Raw genomic sequence first — 15,916 nt, 5'->3', positions numbered from 1 at the left:
GGGGGGGCAAATTATTTTCCTTGGTCTCTGATGATAGGACAAGAAGCAATGGGCTTAAACTGCTGCAAGGGAAGTTTAGGTTAGACATTAGGAAAAACTTCTTGTCAGGGTGGTTAAACACTGGAATAAATTACCAAGGGAAGTTGTGGAATCTCCATCACTGGAGATATTTAAGAGCAGGTTAGACAGACATCTATCAGGGATGATACAGACCATAACGTAGTCCTGCCATGAGGGCAGGGGACTGGACTTGTGATCTCTCAAGATCCCTTCTAGTTCTAGTATTCTATGATTCTATGACATGTACAGGCAGTCCCCGGGTTACGTACAAGATAGGGACTGTAGGTTTGTTCTTAAGTTGAATCTGTATGTAAGTCGGAACTGGTGTCCAGATTCAGCCGCTGCTGAAACTGATCAGTTTCAACAGCGGCTGAATCTGGACGCCAGTTCTGACTTACATACAGATTCAACTTAAGAACCCCAGACATCTCCAAGTCAGCTGCTGCTGAAACTGATCAGCGGCTGATTCCAGGAAGCCCGGGGCAGGCGCTTCCTGTAGTCAGCCACTGGTCAGTTTCAGCAGCGGCTGACTTGGGAACGCCTGGGGCAGAGCAGCTGGGGTGCTGCTGGGTTGCTCCAGTAGCGCCGCCGCTCCTCGGTGCTACTGGACCAACCCAGCAGCACCCAAGTTGCTCTGCCCCAGGCATCCTGATTCAGCCGCTGCTGAAACTGACCAGCAGTGGCTGAATCAGGATGCCAGGGGCAGAGCAGCTGGGGTGCTGCCCAGTTGGTCCAGTAGCGCCCAGAGCGGCGCTATGGGACCAACTGGCAGCGCCCCAGCTGCTGTACCACAGGTGTCCGGAGCAAAGCCGCGGAGCACGGGGGCAGCGGGACAGCCCAGACTCGCCGTGGCTGTCCTGCTGGCTTTGCTCTGCTTTGCTCCCCGTCCCTCTGGTCTGCAGACCAGGGGGACGGGGAGCAAAGCGGCGGAACACGCGGGCAGCAGACAGCCCAGACGCATCTGGGCTGTCAGCTGGCCGCGTGCTCCGCGGCTTGGCTCTGCTTTGCTCTGCTTTGCCCCCCTGCCCCCCTGGTCTGCAGAGCAGGGGGACGGGGGGGCAAAGCAGAGCAAAGCAAAGCCAAGTCGCGGAGCGCGCGGTCAGCTGACAGCCCAGAGGCGTCTGGGCTGTCAGCTGGCCGCGTGCTCCGCGGCTTGGCTCTGCTTTGGTCCCCCCCCCACCTGGTCTGCAGACCAGGGGGACGGGGGGGCGGGCAAAGCAGAGCCAAGCCGCGGAGCACGTGGGCAGCGGACAGCCCTGTCCGCTGCCCGCATGTTCCGCCGCTTTGCTTCCTCTCCCTGGTCTGCTGGAGACCAGGGAGAGGAAGGGCCCCATTCGTAACTGCGGATCCGACGTATGTCGGATCCGCGTAACTCGGGGACTGCCTGTATTTAATAGGTCACGCAGGGAAACCATCACCTGGGCAGAGTCCCATTAGATTAGACCAGTGGTTCCCAACCTTTTCCAGATGAGGACCCATTTTGACAATTCAGGAAGACTTGGTGACCCAAGCCAATTCAAAAACGGGGAGAGAAAAGGGGGTAGAGCCACCTGGGGAGACTCTTGGCGACCCTTTCGAAATGTAATAGTGACCCATATTTGGGTCTCAACGCATAGGTTGGGAAACCCTGGATTAGACTTTTTAGAAGGTTAGCACCCCTGTCCACTTTTTAATAGTTGTATATCATTACGCTGTATAGATTTTTTTCTATCTTTAATGCTTTCAGAGCAGATGGTTATAACCAAGTGTGGCACAGAAATTAAGCCTTCTCTATATACATTTTGAGAGAGAGAAAGAAAGCCATTGCTGACCATAATCATTAATATGTATCACAAACCAGTACCGAAGGTAGTTTAGCTGTGGCTATAGACAGGAAAAAAACATCTTCAACAGCATTATAAAAAAAACATTAAATTTTATCAAGCCATAAGGTCAACCACCTAAAGAAGACTTTAATCTAGAGACAATTACTGGCTCTGTCACAGTGACCTTGCACTTCAGTTAACACATTGGTAAGTAGGAATAATACAATTTCTTTGGGTTGAAGTCTGGCTACAACAATTAATACACAATGTTCTGAGATTCCCAGACAACAGACACTACAGACATGCTATAGTACTGCCACTGAATGGTAAGGGTCTGCTGTGAATTAAAATGGTTCATTGACCAGAAATCTGTCTGTGCTGATTTAGTAAATGTTATAATAAACTTACGCAGCACATGTAAAGTTTTTATACAAGCTAATATTTTTAAAATGTACATACGACACATTTTAGAGTTTCTGTACATCTAGGTGTCATGCTTGAATTATCTACAAATATAAGTATTGCTTAAGAGACTTACAATACATATAGGTTAAAGTTCTTTATCTATGCATAGTCAATGACTAAGAAAAATTTGACACCATTGAAAAACCACACCAATTTCATAAGGCAAGAAAGAAGGATCCAGAAAGAGACTGCTTTTTTAAGCTGGATGCATTCCCCAGTGAGATAAACCCAAGTAACTTGCATTCCCAAAACTTGTTTCAGTATCGTACACTGACATTCAATGCTCCACACGTACACACATATATAAAACGAAAATTTTTAAAGGGAAAATATCTCTGGATGAATCATAATACTTTTTCCAGTCAACTGCAAAACCAGTTACCTTTCTGGTTTCTACTAGCTGGCATTGCTTGTGGTCATGGATGCTCCTGTTGCCAGGGCAAGACAGAACTACTTTTATGAGGGGATGTCTGAGTGTTAATCTGGGGACAGTATTCCTGCCTGCTCTGCTAGTACTGGATGAATTCCAAGCTCTCCTCTAGAAGGGTCTCCCAGCCAAGACAAACAGGGATTTTGTGTCATTATCTGAAGACACGAGGGCTGACAAGAGATGTTCAGTTTTCGGTGCAGGGGTATTGATCTGCTGGACGCCATGTCCGTGTCCTTAGTGCCGGGTCAGTCCAAGCAAATGTAAGGGGACTGTTACCCCTTACTAAAACTCTGTGGGAGTTTTTGGTTTGCCAGCTCGCAGTATCTGAAGGGGAAGAGTTCATGAGACTGACTGACCCCAGAGACAATGGAAAGCAGCCAACACTCCAGCTCAGCCTGATTGACAGGTTGGACAGGCCAGTGAGGGAGGGGAGAGGCCAAGCCCCGTCCTCCCTGTGAGCTGGGATTGTTCTGGCTCTCCCGCTCTCTGAAAAAACAAGCTGTGTGCAGAAGAGGTCCTGCAAAGACAGAGAGCTGAAAAGAGCAGTGCAAGCTGTATGAAGAAGTCCTGCAAAAGGAACAGAGAGCTGAGACACTGCTAAGAGGAGTGCAAGCTGTGCTGAGGGGCAGTTTTTGCAGCAGCAGAGCCAGGCATACAGAGCACAAGGAATGCAGACCCTGTGTTGAGCAGCAGACTGGCAGGGCTCAGAGAGCCAAAAGGAACAGAGAAGCAACACAAGGAGCTGGAACTGGCCAAGCAGCACAGCCTGCAGCTGGATGTGGTGAGCACCTGGGACCAGCAAAGTGTGGGGAGAGGCTCTGGACTGGGAGAGGGGTCTGGCCACTTCGAGCTTGAGACTGTGTGGTCACTACCAGAGCTAGCGTGTCCAGCCTGTAGCCCCCCCTGCAGCATATCCAGGGCCTCTAAGAAAGAGACTGTGGACTGTCCTTATACTCTGCAGGCTGCTGTTTTGATGTTCCTGTGCTACAGAGCAGAGCTGTGTGTTCTCATGTAACCATTCTCATTTTTTTCTTATTCTTTTCTCTTTAATCCGTTGTTGTTTAATAAATTGTATTTGCTTTGAACCTTATGAAGTGATCACTGGGCCAAGAAGGCCTGCAGTGTAAAGAGAGCACCTCGGAGTGGGGACACCCTAACTCCTGCCCCTAGTGACTACAAGGTCAGGGATTAAGCCCCAGGAAACCTGGGCCCAGCCTTGTTGGGGTTTCAAGGGCTCTGCTACTCAGGAGAGTGGAGGGGGAGCCCTCAGGATCAGGGAGCCGTGGGGTAAAGGAAGTGGGAGCGGGGACTCAGATCCTTTCGCTGGTTCATTTCACCGGGGTGTATAGAAGCCAGGAAAGTTCCCCACAATAGCGGGACCATTCCCCCGCTTACACAGACATGCTCCCTCACTGGGAGACACGGACACCATTGTTATTCTTAGCATTTCCTGTTCGCGACTGTTTGTTGCCTAGGGAAGAGCCCTGGGCTGGTTTTATCTTGCCGGACCTACAGCGGCGGGGGAACCCCGTGCACGTGCGCAGGGCGCAGTAAGGAGGCGAGGGGCGCGCCCCCACCAGCCTCCCATTAACCCCAAGAAGCTCCCCGGGGGAGGGGGGGCATCCCCTCTGGCTCGCCCCCCGCCCTAGCCTGCAGCAGCCTCCCCTCCGGGGGCCTGCACCCCCCACCGCGCGCTGCAGGAACAAACCTGGGCAGAGGCGCGGCGCGCCGGGCAGCCGCAAGGCGCGTCACTCCGGCGGGAGAGCCATGGGGGGGAGGGGCGGCAGCCGCGGGGCTCCTGGCGGCTACCAGCGCCGCAGCACATGCTCCGACCCGGCACCCAGGGCTCCGCAGCCCCAGCCCGGGGCCAGCCCACCGCGGCTGAGGGCGCAGCCAATGGCCCCCGCGGCGGCGCCCATGTGACCGTCAGTCCCCTCCCCGCGGCGCGGCACCCCTGCGCTGCCAGCGCTCAGGTGCTTCGGGGCTGGGAGTTGCAGCAGGTGCCAACCTCCGGGGCGGGGGCCGGGGCGGGAAGAGAGCAATAGGCTGGGCCCCGGGTGTTTCCCGCCCGTTGCGGGCTGCGTGTAGGGCTTCTGCTTGCTGCCGCGCCAGCCTCACCGCGCCTGCCCCCCGCTTCTGACAGCCCGGGCTTTGGGCAGGGTAATGCCTCTGGCTGGCTCCGAACCTGCGCACAAACGGAGAGCGGCAGGGAAGGGTAAAGCTTAGAGGAGCCCACAGGGAAGGGCGAGGTCTCAGCCGTCCCGTGACCACTAAGTGGTCACTGTGCTAAACCTCTTAGCCACGCCGGGCTGCCTGGCCGTACAGAGGATGCTCTGTTCCAAAACCGCAGGCAGGGCTTTAACTAAGGACCTTTAGCAGTATGAGGTATAGGACACACAGCAAAGCAGTTTGGATTCTACAAAGGCCTGGCAGACCTTACACAGACACCCAATTCCTTATGGTTTTATTATAAGAACGTGGCAAGGATCTCAGTGGTCTGAGAACTCTGTTCCCTGTCCTTCAGGTTTTTAATAGTCCCATTCAAAAAAATATAATTGACTCATGCCTAAAATTAAGTGTTCATAAATGTTTACACAACTGAGGCCTATACTTATGAAGCTTTTTTTAAACTAAATTTCTTTCTATAAGTCAGGGCTTGGGAACCTTTCTTGGGTCAGGACCACTGATCCACAGGAAAAAAATCAGCCAGGGGCCACACGCAAATAAGCAAACAAACAAAAAACACCTCACAAGTGTGGCCCCCAATTGATAAACAGAAAAAAAGAGCGGCAAGGAGTCCTGTGGCACCTTATAGACTAACTGAAGTGTAGGAGCATAAGCTTTCGTGGGCAAAGACCCACTTCGTCAGATGCATCGTCTGACAAAGTGGGTCTTTGCCCACGAAAGCTTATGCTCCTACACTTCAGTTAGTCTATAAGGTGCCACAGGACTCCTCGCCGCTTTTGCAGATTCAGACTAACACGGCTACCCCTCTGATAGAAAAAAAGAGAACAACACCTCATTCATGCAACTGGGGGGGGGGGGGGGGGAGAGAGCAGGGTTCCCCTGATGCTCCAGGACTCCAACCCAGGGGTGGAGAAATTGAGGGTCACGGCTTCCTCCCAGGTGGGGGTATGGGGCTAGTAGATTTTGTAGTTCCCCCTAGTCTCTGGCATGAGGCCAAAAACGAGTGGTTCAGTGTATCGGAGGGGGCTGCCAGGGAGCAGGGTAGGGATGAGGGTGCAGGCTCTGGGCAGGTGATAGGATGCAGGATTAGGCTGAAGGTGTGCCTACTTGACACAGCTCCTTGGGGAGGGGGAAGTTGCGCTGCGCTACCCTACACTTGCAGGCATGGCCCCCACCGCTCCCATTGTCTGTGATTCCCCACCAATGGGAGCAACAGGGGTCAAGCTTGCAAGCAGCACAGGGATGGAGCTTCCCTGCACTGTGGTTTACCCCAGCTAGGAGGCTAGGGGAATTGGCAGTGCACAGAGAGGCTTCCCCCCTCCACCCCCGCTCCCCCAGGCAGAGCCCATGGGCTGAATCCAGCCCACAGGCCGTAGGTTCCCCATACCTGGAAAGTCAATTGTATCTTTACCCTTCAAACATTTAGAACTTAAAGGTTCCTTCTTTAAAGAAGCTTTAGGTAGCCGAGTTAGTCTGTACAGAAAAAAACAACAAATGGTCCAACAGTACTTTATAGATTAACAAAACGTGTAGATGGTATCATGAGCTTTTGTGGGCACAGCCCACTTCTTCAGATGACTGGAGTTCTGAGTTTAGGATGTGCAGACTCAAAATAAATGGGAGAGAAGGGGGGGGAAGGAAAAAAAGGAGGGGGGTGGGAGACAGGGAGCAGAGGGTATATAAAATAGGGGGTTAAGGGAATCAGTGAGTATCTGAAGAGACACGGAAGGCAATTTAAGCTGGCTATTCTGGTTGTGGAGAGATAAGGTGAGTTAGGTAATATCTTTTAGTGGTTCAGTTTCCAGCTGAGGGGAGAGAGACAAGCTTTTGAACTTCAAGGAACTCTTCCTCAGGTCTGGGAAAGATACTCAGAGGGTCACAGCTAATAAAATACAAGGTCAAACTGATAATTTAGCATAAGCAGTTAGCACAAACCTAAGGGACTATTCAAGGTGAAGTGAAATGACCCATTAACACTCTTGTAGTCATAGGCCAAAAAGGGGAGGGAGGTTAAGAAGTTAAATTTGTTGTAATAAGATACTAATCTAGAGTAATGAATTAGGACCCTGATTTTTAGTGTCTAGCTAGCAAGTTATTAATATAAGATCCCAGGTTCATCTTTTGACTGTGCGGGGTAGGCTTCCTTTGAGGGTGAAGACTTATAGGTCTGGGATAGAGTGATTGCTTATGAAAAGTATTTGCCCATTAGGGATGTAGTGGACCTCATTCACTGCATTAAATGTCCCAGCAGTCATGTGGATGAAACGAACCTCCAACTGTTGTCTGGATAAGCTCTCACAGGAAAATAATAAAAGATTAAACCATGGAAGTTAGTCAAGTAGAAGATATTTCCTCACCCATATTGTCCAAGGATATTAGAGAGACAGTCACAGCTATCACACCCCGGCATATTTATGTTTTGAAAAGAAAATCTTTAAAATAATGTAACCTTTAAAAACATAATTTCAGTGGAAACGTAATTTTGGTTTGGAGTTGAATGTTTCCTGCAGGTTTAACAACCCAAACATTGTAGTAGATCTTGAGTACTAAAAACAACAGCAAAACATGTATAAACAAAATAAAACCAAACAGTCTGTGTGCAGGAAACACTGCCAGCCTTCCCAATCTTATACCATTGCGGCAAATGGTGTTGGGTCCATCCAGGTCTAGGGAAGTAGTCAACCCTCCAAATGATTCAACGTAGATGGAATGCAATAGGAAACTTAAACCACAAATTGTGTAAAATACATTAGAATGTTAAAATCCTTTCTGTTTTAATAATCTAAAGGATGATTTGCAAACTTGATCTGATTATTTTGGTAACTTTCCTTTGGTTAGTTCATCCATGCAGCACTTATCATGGTACCTGGAGAGCTGAAGGAAGGGATCACAAGACAGATTTAAACCACTTTGTCCTCCCCTCCATCCATGGAACTTCCAAGGTCGGCAATAATTTGCAGTGATTGGTGGCAGCCCATAAAAACTGTTACATTCATGGGGTTTCCAAACAGGTACAGTGCTCTCTGGCACTATCCCTTCCCACCTCCACCATAATACCCTTTCACTGGGGAAGCTGGAATGGGGTGCTGTCCTGTTAGGGAGCTCCAGCTGCCTGATTAGGGAGGTTTTATGATCCAGTTGAGCCTGAGTATTTAGGGATGTTAAAAAGCGATTAACTAAGTAACGGTGTAATGGCTGAAAATCTTAGTAGTGCATGGTTACACAGTGAAGGCTCTGCAGTATAAGCTTTATACAGCGGAGTCCACAGCACGGGGGCAGTTGGCTCCCACCTGCAGCCCCGCTCTTGGGTAGTTGGATGCCGCCCCATGCTGCTGCATCTGATACAGAGCCAGCAGTGTGGAATGGCAGCAGACTTCCCAGGTGCAGGGCCTGGGGTCAACATGTAACCATTACAGTAACCGATGCTCATGCTTATTGGTTAACCATTTAAACGGTTATTCTATTACATCCCTCATACTTAGCCCCTTTGCTATTTAAACAATTGATCATTTTTAACCTGATCATCTCAATTTAAAGCTCTTTAAAGTTCTAGAGGAAGGATCACTTTAGCAGCATCAGCTTCAGAGACAAAAGGAAAATTACACCTTCATCTATTAGCACTGTTTTCATCATTTTAATTTACTTAATATAAATTTTTAGCCCAGCTCCTGTTTAGCATAATTAGTTGTAATTTATTTTAAGCTGGTTTTTTTTAGGAAGTTCAGTCTGGCTTTTGGATATTTTTCTCTCTCATCACTTATATTATTCTTGGCCAGCTTTGAAAATTTTCACAAGTATGACCTTGATAGGGTAATTAGTTTTTATTTTTAACTGACACAAAGGCCATGCTTGTGTGGGGTCTCTGCTACTGAGGCTCCATGCAGTGAAGGATTAACAGAGATAAAAGCAGTCTATGATGGTAAACATCAAGGCTGTGTCCAGACTCAGGGTTTTTTTTGGGAAAAGTAGCCTTTTTCCGAAAAAACTTCGCCTGCGTCTAGACTGCAGCCGCGTTCTTTCGAAATTCAATCGAAAGAACGCGGCTTTTCTTTCGACGGCGGTAAACCTCATTTCACGAGGAAGAACGCCTTCTTTCGAAAGTGCTTCTTTCGAAAGAAGGCGTTCTTGAATGTAAATAGGGCTTCTTCGAAAGAGAGCATCCAGACTCACTGGGTGCTTTCTTTCAAAAAAGCGGCTTGCTCTTTCGAAAGTTCCGCATGCAGTCTAGACGCTCTCTTTTGAAAGAGGCTCTTTCGAAAGTATCTTTCGAAAGAGCCTCTTTCGAAAGAGGCTTGCAGTCTAGACATAGCCCAAGAGAAGTGAAGTCAGATAATGGAAAATGTCAGTGATTGGGAAATCCTAACTTCAGACAGCTGGCAGAAAAATTCTAGCATAAAAAGTTTTTTTTAACAACTCAGAATTTGTGGAAACTGGATCCACATAAGTTTAGTGTCAAATCAAAGGAATCTTGCTAAGTCCAGAGGTACTAGCAAGAAAAAAATTATCCTGGAGCAGTGAGTAAAAAAACACCTAGAATCAGAGAGATCCAGATACAAGTTAGAGCCCAGTTTTGACATGAACATGTAGTAGGTGGTGTAATGCTGAAAGGATCAGCTCCTGCAGAACACAAGGTTTTTATTCATCTCTTTTAGTTAATGTGTTAAAAGAGGTAACTATAACTCATTATTTAAGCTCTGTGCCTCCCTTACATTAAAACTTTCCTGTCACACAAATTCTTAACATTTCCCCAGTTTTGTTTGTCTCCTTTAGACCTAATACCTTATTGCCCTGTCATCCCTTTAGACCGGCATGGGAATCGCTCTGTTTCTGACTCCTCTCCATGGGACAAGATGCATTCCAAGATCTGATGGAAGAAAGGGGTGGAAGTTCTGGCTCAGAGGACATGGGGGCCTGGCCAAGACAAACCTGCCCTCAGCTGCTCTGCTTTCCTGCAGTGGTCCATAGCTGGTCATGGCGATCGGGGTATGAGTTAGCAAAACTAAAGGCCACTCTATTTTTAAAAGATATAGAAGAAACAGAAGGGGTTCCCTGAATCTGAAAAGCTCATGAACAGAGGGGGCACAAACTTATTCAGCTCAGTCCCTGAGCAGGGATGAATCTGACACTTTGTAGTTAAGAATTAAGTGAGGCTTGTGCACAAATGGCTGCAGGAGGCTCTGAAGATGGCTGAATTTTGTGAATGAGTGGCTACATTAGCAAGCATAAATACAATGATCAATTACATTCTGTGATGCCTTAATTTTACAATTGCAGGTTAGATTTAATTAGGCTAATATTCTAGTCAACCTAAATAATTGTGCTGTCTGCAAAATGTGCCTCCTTCATCAGTCCCTACATTCTCAAATCATTAATAAATACATTAGAGAATATTGGCTATACCAGGGAACTGTGGGGTACCTGCTCTGCCTTTTGCTGGGTTGAGAACTTGACCATTTACTCCTAGATAAGCAAAATGCAGGACAATGTAGCACTTTAAAGACTAACAAGATGGTTTATTAGATGATGAGCTTTCGTGGGCCAGACCCACTTCCTACATTTCTATCACTATTCTACTCCTAGATAATTTCTAATAAATGACAACATTCTACCAGTCTCCCAAAGACAATGTGTTTCCTCTTGGGAGAGACACAGCATGGAGAATGAAGGAAATACTAATGTTATTGTTTATAAATACCATTTGCATCTCAGTTTACTTGTGTGATATTGTCCTGGCTGGCTGCATAGAAATTAAAGGAGGCTGCAAGGAGGAAACCAACAGGTAACAGCACAATGGTAAAGATTAGGTAGAGTCCCAGAAAATATCAATGGTCTTTAAGGAAAAATGAGAAAGCTAGTCATTGGCCACACACACACACCCCCACCACCATCAAAGACCCCCCCCCCCTCCCCTTCCCGCCTTGCAAAAATTTATTCTTCCCAGGCAGAACCTAGAATCAAAAGGACTGTTAAAACCTTGAAGATATTAGCCTAGGGAAGAAGCTCACACTGTCAGCAACTGTCCAGGAGGGAAACACTGGCAGGAAAGGAGGGAGAGAATGCAGCAGTGCACTTTGCTTCTCTCAACCTAGAGATAGAAATAACTGAGTGGAACGGGATTTACCAATGATTGCAGGAAAAGATTAAAGTTTAGGTAAGAGGAAATATGCATACAAGGCTGTTGCTTTGTGCTATATTATAGTCCTGTGAGGAAACTGATCAGTGGTTTGTTTTGAAGAAGCTTTTTTATTTTTATCAGCTTGCTGGTCAAAAGACCTTGTAGGAAAAAGACTTAGAGGTACCAGATATGTTATATTAACATGGGAAATGGGGAAGTTTCAGCCCAGAGAACAAGTGTTTGGACTGAAGGATTTCACTCTTGGAGAGTGGCAGGAAGCCAATCTGTCACTTGAGGTGAAGGTTCAGGCAAGAGGGAGTGAAGGGAGGCTGAAGTGCAGCTGGCCCTGTAACAAGAAAGCTGTAAAAGCTTTTTGAAAGTCCAACTAATGTCAACCAGCTCTTAACCATGCCCAATGACTTCTAACATATTAGAAAAGCACAATTTTACTTGTTGGAACCATTTGCAGGTTTGTTTCTAACAATCTGTTCCTCTTCATGTTTTATAATACTCTTTTAAATCTTTTTCTCAGTTTTCCTTGCACTGAAGTAGGATTCACTATTCTGAAATTTCCAGACTCATACTAGTACCTTTTATAAACATAGATACTATGTTGTGCTACCCTCCAATACTGATTTCACTAACAGATTGCATATATTTGTTAGAAGCTCAGGCACACCAAAGTTCCTTCAGAACACTTGGAAATATTACTGCACAATCTAGATGACTTGGGGCTCTTTATTTATTCATTCCAGTACCTTCCCTATATATATATATATATATATATATATATATATATATATATATATATATATATATATATATATATAAAACCCACCCCAACTTGACAGTATATCCTCTTTGTGCTTGAAGAGAGTACTAAGAAGACTGTGAACACTGACAAAGAAATCAATTACAATTTCTAATATCTCTACCCTTCTTAATTTCTCACTTACCTTCCTTTTGCACTCACCAATTCTCTCACAACTTCTGATACACTTAAAGAATCTACTCAATGTGTTTTATAGTATTTTGGAAAAGTAATGAAGTTTTGTCAATATGAGACTTCACACCTATGAAAATTCAGCTTTTAAATCTTTGCTGAAATAAGGAGGAAGTATTAACAGCCACTTGTGTGGATTAGCGAATAACAGTTCAGTGAGTTTCTTCACTTGAAGGTAAAGGTGCCAGAAAGAGTTTGTGTCTGCTGTTGGTTATATTGAATACTTTGTTTTTCTGATAGCTTCACTTTTTAAAAATTAATTTCTATGGAAGATATAGCCACCTAGTCAGTCTCTTTCAAGAAACGTCAACTGAGTACATCTGCAATTTAAGTAGTGTAAGCAAGCAACAAGTATGAAGTAACAGTTCCAAAGTTCCACATTTATACCTTACAAAGCACATTTAAGCAGCACAACACAGAAAACTAGAGAATAAGTTACAGATTAGTGATTACTGTAACAGACTACTTAAGACGCCATGAGCTTTTGTATGGTCATTTTACTGTACAGTAGTACAGAGTGCAGAGAAAATGCAAAGTGAAAATAAAAGATCACCACTATGACATAAAAAAGCCAAATCCAGAACTGAGACCTTTGACTGAGAGAAAGTCAAAGGGAAGTGTTGACCCTCATTCTGAGCTTTGAGAAGTAATCCGGGATTACTGCTGTAAAAAGAGAAAATCCTGCTGACATGAAAGTTTCCTGGCTCTACCTTGCTTCCAAGATGTAACAAATCACCAGTTACCCCAACAGGAGTCTGACTGTGGGCTGAGTGCAAACAGACAATAGGTAGGGTTATAAAAATTCCTCCCACATCTCCCTTTACACTGAATGTGATGACGGTGATTAGTTATTATTTGTACTAGGGATGTGAAAGTGTAACTGTATACACAGTTCACTGATGAGCCTGGGCTCATTGATTAACCTTCATGGTTACATGCAGGCTCCTGGTATGCCTGAGGATCCCATTTGAAAGCTGGCTCCCAATGCACACCAGGTCCCGGGGAACTGCCTCTCCCCTCCCACACGTACACACATACACACACATGTGTAACTGCTGAAATTTTCAGCAGTTGCACATTTATTGAATACATTTTAATATCCCTGATTTGTACTTAAGGCCTCAGGAAGGGTTCAGGAGTCCCACACACAGAGCAAACAGCCTAAGCCTTGCCCCAGTTTGCTTACAATCTATATCCAGTACTCACTGATGAAAAGGCTATAAACCCCACAAAATCCACCAGAAGAGATTGGTGTGGCAGGAGAGCAGGAGCTCTGCTTGTGAAATTGTAGTTTCCCATCTGTATATCCCATTACCCACTGCTGGGCCCATTATTTACAGCACTGTGAACTCAGCAGGGGTAGGACTCTGACTCAGAAGGAGAGCTAAGGTTTTAGGATGTGTTTTTGACATCCAAAATAGCAGCTACTTCTCTGTGTGGGGCATCAGGTATATGCCCATGTCCTCAAAACATTCTCACTCTCTTTCCCATGTGGTGAGTACCATTAGCAAGGTGCTGGGCACCCTCAACTCCTTTAAGTCAAAGGGAGTTAAGTGTGCTCAGCACCTCACAGGAAAAGGCCTGAAGCCACCTGAATTAGGCCCTGTTTAAGTCATGGCTTTCACTCACTCATAGCTGTTCCATCCTCTGAACTTTGCATTGCATAGAACAATTTAGAAAGGCCCATATCCTTCCTCCTCCTGCACCTGCTATATATGTTTTAAAATGGCTGAATAGAAAATGAAAGTTAAAGACTATCCTGACCACAATAAGCAAGGACTGTAAGAAGCTCGCGGCTGTCAGAACATGGGCTACCCAGCCAGAGGCAGCTGTTTCCCTGCCTTCCTGTGGGACATTTCAGGAAGTTGTTCCCTACTTCAATTCTTGCCTGACACCCTCTCGTTCCCCTTCAGATTGTGGCTGAGTTTCTTCACAAAGAGTCTGTCGCACCACGCAGGACGAACATGATAATAATAAACAGCATTGCATGGTGAAGGGGGAAATGGTTTTTTTGTTTTGTTTTGTTTTGTTTTAAAAGGGCCCATCAGCTATAGTTTCCCAAAGGACTTCACTAGTGTCATGCTAGCTTTGAACCTTTACTGCCCCCCAACTCCAGCTTTAAGTAGCTAAATTCTAATCATTACAGAGTCTTGGGATAATATTTTTTAAAGAGAAAGAAAGTTTAAAAAAAGCAAAATCACAAGAAGTAATGAGAGCCCCAGTTGGGCAGCACTTTCAGAGCAAGAGGAGAAAATGTTGAGTTGGAGGCTGAGGCAAAAAGGATAGATGTGGGAGCAAAATACTGCAGGTCTGAGCCTTCAAGATATTGAGTGTATCTCCTGCCGAAGTGAGGACACACAGGACTTTGTCAGGTTATGCTTGCAAGGCAAAGTCCTGTAAGGCTTGAGAGTAGTATAGCTTCAGAAAAAGGGCTTCATTTATTTTGTATATGCAGTTCTTGATTCTTGCTGTTTGGCCTTGCATAAATGGCATAGGAGAGACCACCAAAAAGGACCATAAGTCATTCTGTGAATGGAGAGTAAAGAAATCTCATTAAAACACAGAGGGAAATGCAATTACAGAATCCTCTTTAACCTTTATAATTGAAACTGGGTCCACTGATCAGCAGCAATGGAATAATTTCCATAACGAGGGTGCGAAAACCATTGAAAAAAACCCTGCAAATATGTCTGTATATAATAGAAGACACTTCAAGCCAGGGGATGCTACTGCATCCCTAGTCCCAGGACCCCTTCAACTGACTCTGTACTTGTGAGTCTGCAGATTTCCAATCTTGCCATTTTGTAACTAAAATCTGTGATGAGTCAACTACACTTGGAGTTGCTAAAGTAAGGGTAGGCAAACTTTTTGGCCTGAGGGCCACATTGGGTAAGGAAATTGTTTGGAGGGCCAGCTAGGGAAGGTGGGAGCGGGGAAAAGGTACAGTTGCTGTGGACCTGACCATTCAAAAGGGACTGGGCCTCTCAGTTGTCACCACTGCTGCTGTGGCAACTGGAGCCTCAGGACCCTTTAAATTGCTGCCAGAGTACAGCACTGAAGGAAGGGTGGGTGGGCAAGGTGTCCAGTGCTGCATTCCAGGCAGCTCTGAGGGCTGGCTGCCCCAGCCCCACTCCTTCTCCCAGACGCCTTACACCTTCCAGGGTGTGGAGCCGGCCCCTCCACACACACTTTGCCCACAGGTCCATGGAAGCTGTCAGTCCCCCTGTATGTAATGTCTGATTAGTCTTGAATATGGTTATGGCATTTGATAATTGTAAAATGTCAGATTTACAGTGAAAGTCCTGGATACACAAATGGGCAGTGTTTTATATAATGCAAGTACTTCAGGAGAGTCATTGTTCATTGCAGAATGCCCTTTTAGAACTTTTTAAACGTTTATAACAATATTTTCTCTCATTAAAATGAACAAAAAGCAATGGAGCAGCTTTTCCCTAAACCAGAAAATCTCTCTGAACTTGTTACAACCGTATCATACATCTCCATCAGTTCAAGCCTCCTCTACCATATTAGAGTGATAGGGTGTGTCTACAAAGCAGTGTTATCTCCGAATAACGTTAGTTATTCTGAAATAACATGGGGCACATCTATAAAGCAATAAATTCAAAATAACAGGCTTCGTACTCCAAGTATTGTAAACCTCATTGTATGAGGAGTAAGGGAAGTCAAGGGAAGAGTGTAGACAATGACCTGGATGAGGGGATAGATTGCACCCTCAGCAAGTTTGCAGATGACACTAAGCTGGGGGGAGAGGTAGATACGCTTAAGGGCAGAGATAGGATCCAGAGTGACTTAGACAAATTGGAGGATTGGGCCACTAGAAATCTCATGAG

General features: G+C 45.9%; 1 protein-coding gene across 3 annotated transcripts in view; it reads right to left on the bottom strand.

Moving 5' to 3' along the window:
• LRRC8D (leucine rich repeat containing 8 VRAC subunit D) overlaps window positions 1-4,883 on the bottom strand; it is an 86,874-nt gene extending 81,991 nt beyond the window's left edge. For all 3 annotated transcript variants that reach the window (XM_075936450.1, XM_075936452.1, XM_075936451.1), the window contains exon 1: window positions 4,469-4,883. The gene's annotated coding sequence lies outside the window, so the exon portion shown is untranslated. The remainder of the gene's footprint in view (window positions 1-4,468) is intronic.
• Window positions 4,884-15,916: the final 11,033 nt, after the last annotated feature.

The sequence above is a fragment of the Pelodiscus sinensis genome, chromosome 9, assembly GCF_049634645.1.
Source record: "Pelodiscus sinensis isolate JC-2024 chromosome 9, ASM4963464v1, whole genome shotgun sequence".
Classification (NCBI taxonomy): Eukaryota; Metazoa; Chordata; order Testudines; family Trionychidae; genus Pelodiscus; species Pelodiscus sinensis.
The sequence above is the reverse complement of the archived record's forward strand: the minus strand, read 5'-3'. Positions and strand labels throughout refer to the sequence as shown.